The 13247-nt window shown below is 46.8% G+C and overlaps 1 long non-coding RNA gene across 1 annotated transcript; it reads left to right on the top strand.

Annotated features, from left to right (window-relative positions):
* The first annotated feature begins 476 nt into the window (after positions 1-476).
* LOC142906693 (uncharacterized) lies at positions 477-12743 on the top strand. Its single transcript, XR_012930460.1, has 2 exons — positions 477-529; positions 5237-12743. It is a non-coding gene; the product is annotated as an uncharacterized LOC142906693 (long non-coding RNA).
* The last annotated feature ends 504 nt before the right edge of the window (positions 12744-13247 follow it).

The following is a 13247-nucleotide window of genomic DNA, read 5'->3' on the forward strand; positions in this document are numbered from 1 at the left end:
ATTTAAAACAAATGTAAAAATGTAATAATATCACATATCATAATTGACTAATATCATGATATTAAAATGTAATATTATAATGTAATAGTCAATAAATAATATCATGGTAAAAAATGTAATTCAATTTCCGGAGGCGGGAATCGAACGCCGGCGTGAGGGCACGCGCGGAAACAAATATTCAAATGAGCCAATCAACCAATCACAATGCGGATAATTAATTAATTGGCTGGGGTTTGAGGGCGGGGGGAGATCCACTTTATTTATTTATTTTAGAAAAGGCGGGAAACAGGGCCCGAGGCGTTGCGTGGTCCTCGTCACTGCAGCGTGGGAGCATTCAGAACCCGTTCCCGTCAAAAAATAATTTTCACTTGCGCTTATTTATCAGAGTACTTTTGTTATTCACGTTCGTTTTAAAAGCGGCGTGACGACGAGAAGGAGAAGCGGGAAGATTTGTAATTAAAAAAAAATAATAGTTTTTTTTTTTAAGATTGGCGACTCCCTGAGGGGAATTGTTGCTGCGACTGAGAACGTGAGTAGCAACAGCGACATTTAGTCGCGTTCTTATATATATTTATATATATTTTTAAAATGTGAGCGTCGTAAGCTTGTTTTCTAAAGTTTCGATTGAAAGCTTTCTTTTTTTTCACAGTCCGGGTATTTTCGGTAAGCAACCTGAGGAAGGCTGCTTGCGTTGTGGCCGAAACGTCGTAGGGAATTTGTTTTATTATTTTATTATTCTAAAGTGTTGTCGCGACGAGATTTTTTCGTGTTACTTTTATACACCTGTACAGTAATATATAAACACAATTTTTTTAAAAAAACAACAACTTTACAATCGGTCACTCGCCTCTCTATAGCTACTAAATTCCAATGTGCTGTACTCTCTATGATACCCCCACCCCCCTCACATAAATCCACACGCTGATCAGAGAGGTGAAGTATGGTCAAAACAGCATTATAATGTTAACTTGTAAAAAAATATATATATTCCGGAGCCGGGAATCGAACACGCGCGGGACCAATAAATATGCAAATGAACCAATCAACCAATCGCAATGCGATTAAGATCCCGTTCCCGCCAAATTTTTTGTTAATATTTCTCTTGCGTTTAAGTAATTTATCGGAGGGCTTTTTTTGTTTGTTATTTACGTTCAGTTTAAAAAGCGGCGTAACGACGAGAAGGGGGGAGGGGGTAGGGAGATTTGGAAGTTAAAAAAAATATTTTTGAAGATTGTCGGACCTCCCTGAGGGGAAATTTTGTTACGAATTCGCTGTCGTGTTGATCAGCAAGAGCGACAATTCATCGTGTTCTTATAAACAAAAAAAACTCAAATGTGAGCGTCGTAAACTTGAGGAAAAGTCGTTCTTTGGTTCTTTCGGTAAAGTCGCGTAGAAAGGTAAACAATGAAATAATAAAAATATATAAAACAAGAAAATTCTCACGACGTTTCGACTGCGACGATGATTGCTTCTTGTGTTGCAGTCGAAACGTCGTGAGAATTTTATTGTTATATATTTGTTTATTGTTATATATTTTTTATTATTTTATTGTTTCCCTTTGCGTGGTGACTTTACCGAAAGAACCAAGAATAATACTTTTATTGTTTTACAATCATTTTATTGTTTTATATTTTTTTATTATTTTATTGTTTCCCTTCTACGTGGTGACTTTACTGGCGAATTGCCCGATGATGCTGGATGTTTTTACCAGCGAAACGTCGTACTCAAACTGTAAATGTGGATTAACTCTTCAACACACCGGTGGGCTAAAGTAGTGAATTATTTGTCTTTTGTCAACGTGACACTTTTTTTTGCTGATTGGCCGTGTCGGGTGGTGGAGGGTTACGACACATTTATAAATAAACGCGATCTAACCCAAAAACCTTTATTATGAAGGTTAAAATTGTCAACTATTTTTTTGGGATCTGAAAAATATTCCCCATTTCGGTGAAGCTCAACGGGCAGATTTTCTGTTTTGGATGCCTTTTCGATAGATTTGATTGTTTTCCAAAAAATCCTGGCATTTCCATGTGATTCCAGGAGAGTGGAGGAAAAATAGGCATTTTTTGCATGCCGTATTTTTTTTACGCATCTATTCCTTAAAATCCTGTATTCTAGCCAGTCATTTACCAAATTACTTTTCTGAGCACATGCCCAAGCCTTGCCCCTAGTTTTCATGAGCTTTTTAATCAAAGGATCATACCATGGTGGGCGGTTGCCTTTAGTTTTAAATCTAACCAACGGAGCATGTTTGTTAAGAATTTGGAGAAACGTGTACCTGAAAGTCTCCCAAGCCGTAGTCAGGTTGGGGATATCACAGACCTTATCAATATCCGAGTGAAGCACATCATTTGTAAATGCCTGAGTGCTGAAGTGCCTCAAAGAGTGCTTCTCAACAATTTTAGGGGGGGGCTTTGGGTCTGGCTAATGATCTCACACCAAAAATGAAGGAGTGATCACTAAGGTTATTACCCAGAACACCAGTCAGTGCGAAATTGTGAGGGGCATTTGTCAATAGGACGTCAAGCAGAGTTGACTGTCCCGGATTTTTTAGGTTGGGTCTTGTGGGGACATTTATTAATTGAAACAAGTTAAATTCATTTGTAAAATTTGTGGCCACGGCCGGCGGGTTTAGCCAATTCCAATTTAGATCGCCCACTAAAATTATTTCACCTTTAGGGAGGCCCCCAAAAAGCTCTCTCAGTGCCGATGCAGCTTCAACATCCTTCCCACAAGGCGGTCTATAGCAGCACACTACCAATAACTGTTGATTATTTGGGAGTTATTCTGAGAGCCAGACCTTCAAAGCAACATTTTTTTAAACAAGGAGTGAGCTGGTGAACATGCAATAGTATTACGAACATAGATGGCTATTCCACCTCCTTTAGATCCTCAGTCAAGCCGAAAAAGGTTGTAGTTTTCAATCGTAATCTGCAAGTCATTGACGGCAGGAGTGAGAAATGTTTCTGTTAGGCAAAAAATGTCCAGATCAAGATTTGCCACTTCTAGTTTTAGTTGAATTAATTTAATCACAAGCCCTCTGATGTTGACATGTAGAACACCAACACCTTTCCTGCCAGAAAAATCTACAGAATTATACGAGCTCTTTTCATTTGGGCCAGGATGAAGCTCAATACCACCCAGGAATAAGAAAAGTAGAATTAACAGTTTGCATAAGTATTTTCTGTGAAAGGATGAAGAGCGGCGAATCTTGGACGAATAGCATCAGCTCGCAGATGGTGTTATTTTTTAAGAGCAGAATGAAGTTTGGAAGGAGTGCTGGTGAAGTAATGGGACAAAGATAGGGTTTAAAAGGATACAATGATGGATTGTAGAAGTGTCTATGAACTGTTTCATTTGCAGGTGTAGTGGCAAATCGAACAACAAGTATTGACGCAAAATAACGAGGGTAGCCGTTTGTAGAGTTGAGTGTGGCACTAGATATGGCCGGGAGGGACAGCAGTAGGACACACAGCAGGAGAATTGCCATCTCTAAAATATCCGGGGTATACACAGATTTACACACAAGTGGAATAAAAAAAAATATACTTCTTCTTTGGTTCTTTCGGTAAAGTCACGTAGAATGAGAATATTATTGTGTTATTTTATTTAATCAATTTATTATTTTAGTCTCATTCTACGTGACTTTACCGAAAGAACCAAAGAAGATGAATCATTGCAGTCACGAAAGCTTTAAATCGAAATATATATACTTGTAGGCAGAGCGTGAGAAAAACGTCTTGCCGCACTCGTCACACATGCACGGCTTCTCACCCATGTGCTCGGGTTTAACAGCGCCCACCCCCCCTCTCCCAGACAGCAGATTCTTGGCTGTTGTGGGCTCGGCTGAGCCGCTTGCACCGCCTCCTTTCCCCGCCGCAGGATGGTGCTCGAGCTAGCCCTTCTTGAGCTCAGCCCACGACTGGAATGTCGTTTCTTGGCCTGCTCCACGTGAATGAGTTAGCTGCGGGGTTCGCCACGGTGTGACACATCAGCTGAGCGTCAGCACGCTCCAGGTACCACTGTCAGCGGCAGGTGGGTAGACCTCCCAGCAGGTGGGTAGGCCTCCCAGCGGCAGGTGGGTAGGTCTCCCAGCGGCAGGTGGGTAGGTCTCCCAGCGGCAGGTGGGTAGGTCTCCCAGCAGGTGGGTAGGTCTCCCAGCAGGTGGGTAGGTCTCCCAGCAGGTGGGTAGTCCTCCCAGCAGGTGGGTAGTCCTCCCAGCAGGTGGGTAGGCCTCCCAGCAGGTGGGTAGGCCTCCCAGCAGGTGGGTAGGCCTCTCCAGCGTTGTTGGACGTAACCAGAATCCGCACGCACCACGAGTTTCCGTGCTCGACTGTCGGGGGCAGTTGCCTTCCCTGCAGCAATATGCGCGTTTGTTGACTCCGTGAGTCGATTCAATTCTGTGCCACGATTCGATTCCGTGCCTTTTGAGTGCTGGGTTTCAACACAATTCCCGATCCGTCATGGATCTTCATCTCCATTTCAGCACTCTGATCTCCATCCATCCTTGGTGTGCCAATGCACAATTTTTCATCCAAGGGCTGATGCCTGCATTCCTCCCAGGGCATATCCCCTGCAGCACCTTTCTCTGCCACATCCACAGTACACCCACTGCAATTTCACGACACGATGGGCTGCTTTTCCATTTACCTGGCGATCGGGTTTTACTTCCCCTCCCTGCGGTTGGGTATCTCCTGTCGGATCGCACTTCAATGCAGTTATGTTTTCCTGTTCGATAGATGTGTCAATTACGTGAGCGATACTTGCGTTCTCTACCACATGATCAGAATTGGTACTCGACGCATTTAGTTTCCCAATCATCGCTACACTTCTGGTTTACCTTTTTTAGACTGATAATTTCAGTGGGCAAACGTACAAAAAATCGGAAGGGGATCAAATACTTTTTTCCCTCGTTGTAGTCGTTAACCCATCGGTCTTCTCTGCGTCTTCTGAGCAGACATAATCTTCCTGCATTTCTTATGAACTCATCCGATGAGCGGTCTACAAATCCGAATCGACAGACAGCTTGGAAGCGCCACCTTCCTTCCGACCACCCAGACATCTGGGCGCTTGTGGTGAAACGGCGCTGGAAGGCGGCCCGGTCGCCTATTTTTTTTTTTTGAAGCTGAAAATTATTTTGCGAGCCGGCAGTCTCCGTTGTGAAAGTCGAGGGTTTTAAAAACGAGCCGTCAGTCGGTACAGTAACAAATGGCGGCCGTTTGTGGGTGTCGCGCAGGAAGTGACGTGGCGGCTAGTCGTGTCGGCTGCAGAAGCTGCGTCTTCCGGGTGCACAGGCGATGGCGGTTTCCGCTGTTGCCTCGCCGAGATGCGGGCGGTTTAGCGGGGGGGACGCTGCAGCCTGCAGGGGATCGGCGACACGGGGCGCGTGTCGCCCGCGACGCCTCCCCTGAGACGTTGGCGGGGCGTGCCGCGCCGAGGGAGTCGCGCCCTCGGTCGTCGCACGCGGGCTGCCCCCGGGGGCAGGGGCGCGTCCCCTGCCTCGTCCCTCGGCGTGCCGGTACGTGGAACTCCCTCTGCTTTCTTGTTGTCCATCTTCCTCCTCCAGGTACTTTGTGTGGCGCGAATTCGTAGTCACTCCCGACGCCAATGTGGTGTCGCTCCAGAGAGACGCCTTTTTTTGTAGGGGGCACGTCTTTTATTAAGCACGCGCGCGCCCTAGCAACTATACGTCAGCTCCTCCTCGTACAGTTTTATCTTGAGTGTTTCTTTCGCCGTGTATTACACGCCTCCTACGTAGCATGCCCACCCCGGCCACGCTCCAGGTCCTCCGGCTACAATATGCTATGCGAGGCGACCTGACCCAGCCATGGTACAGGTCCCCGACCACTGGCCTCAGAGCCCTCGGCCCTTAAAAAAAAACGGCGACGCTTAGGGGGTCCAGGGTCCTATTCTAGCAGGTCGTCTTGCTTCAACGGGTCGTCTTTAAACTTCAACTGCTCCGGTTTCCAAACTGCTCCAACCTCTCCAAAGGTTCGCCCTGTATCCGTTCCTCGGCCGAGGTGCGGACCTCCGTGAGGGACGCGGGTGGACCCTACTGAGGTCCGCATGTCTGCCGTTGCAGGTCAGCGCAGCCGCAGCCCCCCCCCCCAGCCGTTGGCAGCGTTTGCGAGGGATCGTAGAATCCCTCACAGCCCCCCCCCACCCCCCCAACCGCTTCTGGGCTGCCTGTCGTTGCCTGCAAGCGCAGCCCATCCATGGCGCTACACCTGTGGCAGTGTGACAAAGGAGGCAGAGACTTCTATTTACTCTAACGTCAGAACGTCCCTAACACGGAGAGGTAACGGCCTCTCCCACCCGATAGACTAGATGATGATGATGATACGTCCTAATACTTGGTGTGCCCTCCTCACACTATACTCTGCTTAACGGGTGCCGCCACTGGGCCGTTCGGACCTGGCACTGACAAGGGCCGGAGGTCGGAAGTCCCAGGGGGCGTTATCTCGATGTCTTGAGGTGAGTGCGGACTGACTCATGCTGGGAGAGCTGCTGCACTTTGTATCCTTCCTCTCCCAACAGTCCTGTCTCTCGAGAGGGTCTGGGTCCAACCATTGCCCCCAGCCCCCTTCCTCAGTGGGCTCTGGCCCCCTCACCCCTGGTCAACGGTTATTGTAGTCGTGACTCGTACAATACTGGTAGTAATAGGTTTTTACCCTTTTAGCTGTCGCAAAAAACTGACACCTTTTATACAATCAGAATCAGAATGGGTTTTATTCGCCATGAAAGTTCACACCGACACGGAATTTACTTTGGCAGGATGGTGCATACATTCAACATATAGGAATCTAAAATCTTAAATAAGTTTTAAACAAGTCTTACTATAATAATAAGGGTTAAAAGTCTAACTAACACCAAGGGGCTGAAGTATATGAAATTGAATAAATATCGAATATAAAATAGCTTTAAGATATAATTTAAAAATAAAAAATACAAATAGGTTAACATAGTTAATATCGGCAAGGTGTCATTATGTAGATAAAATGTTAAAATCAGTGTAAGCCCTTGGCCTTGTTTAACAGGCCAGCAGCAGATGGGAAGAAACTGTTTTTATGGCGTGAGGTTTTGGTCCTGATGGACCCAAGCCTTCTGCCGGAGGGGGAGTAGCTGAAACAGAGAGTGTCCAGGGTGGGAGGAATCGGCCATAATCTTCCTCGCTCGCCTCATGGTCCTTGTCGTGTGCAGGTCCTCGATGGTTGGTATATTGCAGGCAATTACCTTCTCAGCAGTGTGGATGATGCGCTGCAGTCTGCTCTTGTCCTTGGCAGTGGCAGCAGCGTACCAGACGGTTATGGAGGAGGTGAGGATGGATTCAAGGGATCATGTTTGCAATGACCACAACACGAGCAGTCAAAAATGCAAACAAAAAGAAACAACTCTGATAATAATATGCACTGTCCTTGAACTTGATTGGTCCACACCCGAGACGGCTTTTCTTAGAGCCCTTTAGTCTCCACTGGTGTTGGACCAGATGACACCATAAGGCGTACAACTCAAAAACAGCGCACCATCAGAGTATTGAGAGCTCGGGGTAAGCCTTTACATTATGAGACCTTTGCCAGTAACAAGATATAGTAATAGGTTTTTTAGCTGGCACAAAAACTGACACCTTTTATGCAAGGAATCGTACAATACTGCTATGCAGGTAAGTATACATGTTGCGCGTAACAATGCCGCTACATCTGCACCAGGCCTCCCTCTCCCCACTCCCCCATGTCCTGGAAACCGTGTGGCGAGGTAACTCCCTCCCTCCCTCATCCTCCTCCTTTGGGGACTGCCACCGGATGAAAACCAGCATGGGTTGGAGTCTGGGGTAAGGGTGGGCGCCGCCCTGGGTAGGCTACTGGGCCGAGTGGGGTGAGCGTGTGGCGAGTGCAGTGTGAGTCGCTGTGTCCAGTCCATGTCTGGTGTCCGCTGTTGAGTCGTCTGCCACAGCTGCTCCCCATGGCAATGTGTGTGTGATATAAAGGGGTAGGTGGTGTTAGCGGTGCCTCCTTTTGGGAAATGCTTTAGCGTGTTTGGGTTTATACCCGCAACCCTAGCTAGCATCACTTATTCATATTATGGTGGGGCCCTAATTTCACGTGACGCCCCAAATGACCGTGAGCGGAATATAACCGAGACCTCTGCCGGTATGTTCCAAATGTACAGTGAGGGGGGGGAAAAAAAGTATTTGATCCCCTGCTGGTTTTGTACGTTTGCCCACTGACAAATAAATGATCAGTCTATAATTTTAATGGTAGGTTTATTTGACCATTGAGAGACAGAATAACAGCAAAAAAATCCGTAAAAACGCATGTCGAAAATGTTATAAATTGATTTGCATTTTATTTCGATTTAAAGCTTTCGTGACTGCAAGGATTCATCTTCTTTGGTTCTTTCGGTAAAGTCACCACCACGTAGAATGAGAATAAAATAATAAATTGATAAAATAACACAATAATATTCTCACGACGTTTCGGCCACAACACAAGCGGCCTTCATCAGGTGAAGGGGACGAGACTGTCTGGAGGACAGCGCTGACAGTCTCGTCCCCTTCACCTGATGAAGGCTGCTTGTGTTGTGGCCAAAACGTCGTGAGAATATTATTATTTTATTTTATCAATTTTTTATTTTATTCTCATTCTACGTGACTTTACCGAAAGAACCTAAGAAGATGATTTGCCTTTTAATGAGGGAAATAAGTATTTGACCCCTCTGCAAAACATGACTTAGTACTTGGTGGCAAAACCCTTGTTGGTAATCACAGAGGTCGGACGTTTCTTGTAGTTGGCCACCAGGTTTGCACACATCTCAGGAGGGATTTTGTCCCACTCCTCTTTGCAGATCTTCTCCAAGTCATTAAGGTTTCGAGGCTGACGTTTGGCAACTTGAACCTTCAGCTCCCTCCACAGATTTTCTATGGGATTAAGGTCTGGAGACTGGCTAGGCCACTCCAGGACCTTAATGTGCTTCTTCTTGAGCCACTCCTTTGTTGCCTTGGCCGTGTGTTTTGGGTCATTGTCATGCTGGAATACCCATCCACGACCCATTTTCAATGCCCTGGCTGAGGGAAGGAGGTTCTCACCCAAGATTTGACGGTACATGGCCCCGTCCATCGTCCCTTTGATGCGGTGAAGTTGTCCTGTCCCCTTAGCAGAAAAACACCCCCAAAGCATAATGTTTCTACCTCCATGTTTGACGGTGGGGATGGTGTTCTTGGTCATAGGCAGCATTCCTCTTCCTCCAAACACGGCGGGTTGAGTTGATGGCAAAGAGCTCCATTTTGGTCTCATCTGACCCACAACACTTTCACCCAGTTGTCCTCTGAATCATTCAGATGTTCATTGGCAAACTTCAGACGGGCATGTATATGTGCTCTCTTGAGCAGGGGGACCTTGCGGGTGCTACACGATTTCATTCCTTTACGGCGTAGTGTGTTACCAATTGTTTTCTTGGTGACTATGGTCCCAGCTGCCTTGACATCATTGACAAGATCCTCCCGTGTAGGTGTGGGCTGATTCCTCACCGTTCTCATGATCATTGCAACTGCACGAGGTGAGATCTTCATAGTTTCATTTATTTGGTATAGCCCTGTGAGCCATTCGGCTCTTGAATCGGGTACAACCGCAACAAACAAAAAAACAAAAACATGAACAAGAAAACATCTTAAAGTGACTTTGTGCATGTGCAAACAGAAAATCCAGGAAAAAAATCTAAATATTCCTGAAATAGCACCGTACACCAACGCTGTGTGCAAAAATCCCAGTGGGATGCAAGTCAAACAACCACAAGACAACTTAGATTAAGGCCATCAGTTTAACTCCGTACTACAATAAACAAAAACATGGCCAAACCAAAAAACTTTTAGAAATCGCCAAAATAAAGCCATAAATGCAATGTAACAGTGATCATAGGAACTGTGACCTGAATTTTTTACAATAAACTACATAAATAACATGTAACACCAAACCCTAGAGCCACAGCTGGCTGCATGAGTCTCTCCACAAAACAACAGGAGCATCAGTCGGAGTATCACATTTTGCAATGCACCTTTAAGATCAGCACACACAATCAAAATACAGATAATACTTTGCAGCGGTCATCCGGAGCGAAACATTTTATTTTAGGCCACTGAATAGCAGTGGCAGTGCAGGGAGCCCCAGGCCGAGGGAGATTGACAGTTCTTTTGTGTTTCTTCCATTTGCGAATAATCGCACCAACTGTTGTCACCTTCTCACCAACCTGCTTGGCAATGGTCTTGTAGCCCATTCCAGCCTTGTGTAGGTCTACAATCTTGTCCCTGACATCCTTGGAGAGCTCTTTGGTCTTTGCCATGGTGGAGAGTTTGGAATCTGATTGATTGTGATTGCTTCTGTGGACGGGTATCTTTTATACAGGTAACGAGCTGAGATTAGGAGCACTCTTAAAGGGAGTGCTCCTAATCTAAGCTTGTTACCTGTATAAAAGACACCTGGGAGCCAGAAATCTTTCTGATTGAGAGGGGGTCAAATACTTATTTCTCTCATTAAAATGCAAATCAATTTATAACATTTTTGACATGCGTTTTTCTGGATTTTGTTGTTATTCTGTCTCTCACTGTTCAAATAAACCTACCATTAAAATTATAGACTGATCATTTTTTTGTCAGTGGGCAAATGTACAAAATCAGTAGGGGATCAAATACTTTTTTCCCTTGCTGTATAGGGTTTACTTAGTTGATTAAATCTACACACAATTATAATAGGGGTTTTTCCCCTTTTTTGTCTGACGACAAAACTGAAACCTTTTGCAAAGAAATTATGTCTACATTAACCTCAATACTTGCAGTCAGAATGCAAAAAAACACACGAAACAATACTGATCATTTGTACATTGTCCTTGATTACTGAAATAGCGCTCGCCAGCCAAGGCATCGAGCGACCCGTCTATTCGCTGGATGGGGTGCGCGTCAGCCACAGAAACTTTGTTCAATTTGCGGAAGTCCACGCGAAAACCTGAGGGCTGCCTGCCATCGTGCTTCTTGACGAGGACGATGGGCGCACCCCCAGGGGGGGGGCTGGTGGACGGGGAGATGATGCCGGCCGCCGCTGGCATGTCGTTACCGGCCAACCGGACATTGCTCTTTCTCGGCGGGACTCGGTCGAAAGGGGGTTCTGTCGGATGGGAGTCGCGTCCCCTGTGTCAATGTGGTGGCCGAGTAATTTAGTGCCTCTGTAGTGTTGCTCCAGAGACACTTCGTAGGGGTGGGGGGGGGGGGCACGTCTTTATTATCCACACGTCCCCTAACTACTGTAGTGTTGTAAGGACGAGCAGACTTCTTTAGGAGGCACACTGTTTATTGTATTATTTCCTTATACAACGCTTAACACACACAGAGGGATATTCGGTCCCCTCACCCGATACCCTAGGGAGGTACAGCCTCCGGACCTGGCGGGACTCACACGTCTACCACTAACCTCCTTGATACCTAAGGAGGTACAACCTCCGGACTTGGCGGGACTCACACGTCTACCGCTATCCTAGTCCTCCGGCTAGGACCTAGGGGAGGCTATCTGACCCACCGCTGGCCCGGTGGGTCCTGACCACTGGGTATGCCGAGCCTTAGCCCTTAGAAGGGCTGAAAGGCTGGTCCAGGGTCCTAGCTAGGCTTCAGCCCAGTCTTCTATCTTCGTGCAGGGAGAGAACTCCTCGAGGTCCGTTGGGTCACCCGTCTTATACCCCTTCGTGGCCAGGTAGAACCAATCATACATTCCCACGTGGAACCGTCTGATTGGTTCGCACAAACCCTGGCCACGATCCGTTTCACCTCGACTGGACCCCAACCGTTGTACCCAGGGGTAATGCTGCACTGCCCTGGTGGCAACGCAGGTTACGCAACAGCGCATAGTTAACACCTCCACTACTATACATCAATTCTTCACACAGTTGATCTTGAGGACCTCCTCCACTTGGTATGTTATGCGCCTCCCTGTGTAGCGTGCCTAACCCGACCTACGCTCCAGGTCCTCCGGCTATAATATTCTACGTGAGGCTTCCTTGACCTGACCCAGCCAAGGTACAGGTCCAACACTGACCTCACAGAGCTTCGGCCCTTAAAAGTACGGCGAAGCTAGGGGTTCAGAGTCCTACTCTAGAAGATCTTATTGTATTATTAGCTCTTTCGGTAAAGTCACGTTGAAGGGAAGCAATAAAATAATAAAATATATAAAACAATAAAAATTCTCACGACGTTTCGACCATAACACAAACGGTCATCATCAGGTGTGAAAAACCAACGGCAAGAAACATTTGAAAGAAGTGTCGGTTCGCATTTATTTTCAAACGGTGTATTTACTTATATTTGATTGTTTCCCTTCAACGTGACTTTACCGAAAGAGCTAAGAATATGAATTACTGCGGTCACGAAAGCTTTAAATCAAAAGATCTTCTTGCTTCAACTGGGTTATCTTCAACTGCTTTCGTCTCCAACTTCTTCGTTTTTTTTTTTAACTGCCTGGACCTCTCCAGAGGTTCCCCTTGTATCCGATTCTCAGCCGAGGTGCAGACCTCGGTAAGGGACGTGGGTGACCTCACTGAGGTCCGCATGTCTGCCGTTGCAGGTCAGTGCAGCCGCAGCCCCCCCCAGCCTTTGGGAGTTTGCGAGGGATTCTACGATCCCTCGCAGCCCCCCCAAACTGCTTCAGGGCTGCCTGTCATTGCCTGCAAGTGCAGCCCAAAATATATTTTTCCTCCCCCGGGCAACGCCGGGTATTTCTCGCTAGTAGCAGTATATATCTACTGTTTGGCACAAAGTACTCGCCTGACAGTGCCGTGGTGAGGCCTAGTCCCGTGCAGAGCCCCCCCGGCCTCTCCTAGATTGCCCAGCTGGCTGGGGGCTGGGTTGCTACCCCCCTACCCCCCCTACTACAATAATACTGTTTAAGCGTTATAATTTTAGTATCTACCGACCCTATAGTATAAAGTGCACACATTGGGGTGGGGAGAAAAAAAAGGACGTGACACTTTAAAGAATTTACCTCGGCGGTGCGTGTATTTTTTTTTGCATTTTGAACGCGAAGGAGAAATCCCCCCCCCCCACCCTCCACCGATGACACGCGTGTGTTGCCAGGGGCAACCCCCCCGGCAGCTTGAGCGGGGCTGGGAAATAATTATGTAAAAGATCGCACAAAAACTCTATTTTAACTACTTTAAAGTTTACGGATGGGAAAACGGCGTGGCCTATTCCCACCGCGGGGCTTAGGGCGTGCCGC

Source organism: Petromyzon marinus, chromosome 69, assembly GCF_048934315.1.
Source record: "Petromyzon marinus isolate PM22_M1 ecotype Great Lakes invasive population chromosome 69, UKy_Petmar_22M1.pri1.0, whole genome shotgun sequence".
NCBI classification, from domain to species: domain Eukaryota; kingdom Metazoa; phylum Chordata; class Hyperoartia; order Petromyzontiformes; family Petromyzontidae; genus Petromyzon; species Petromyzon marinus.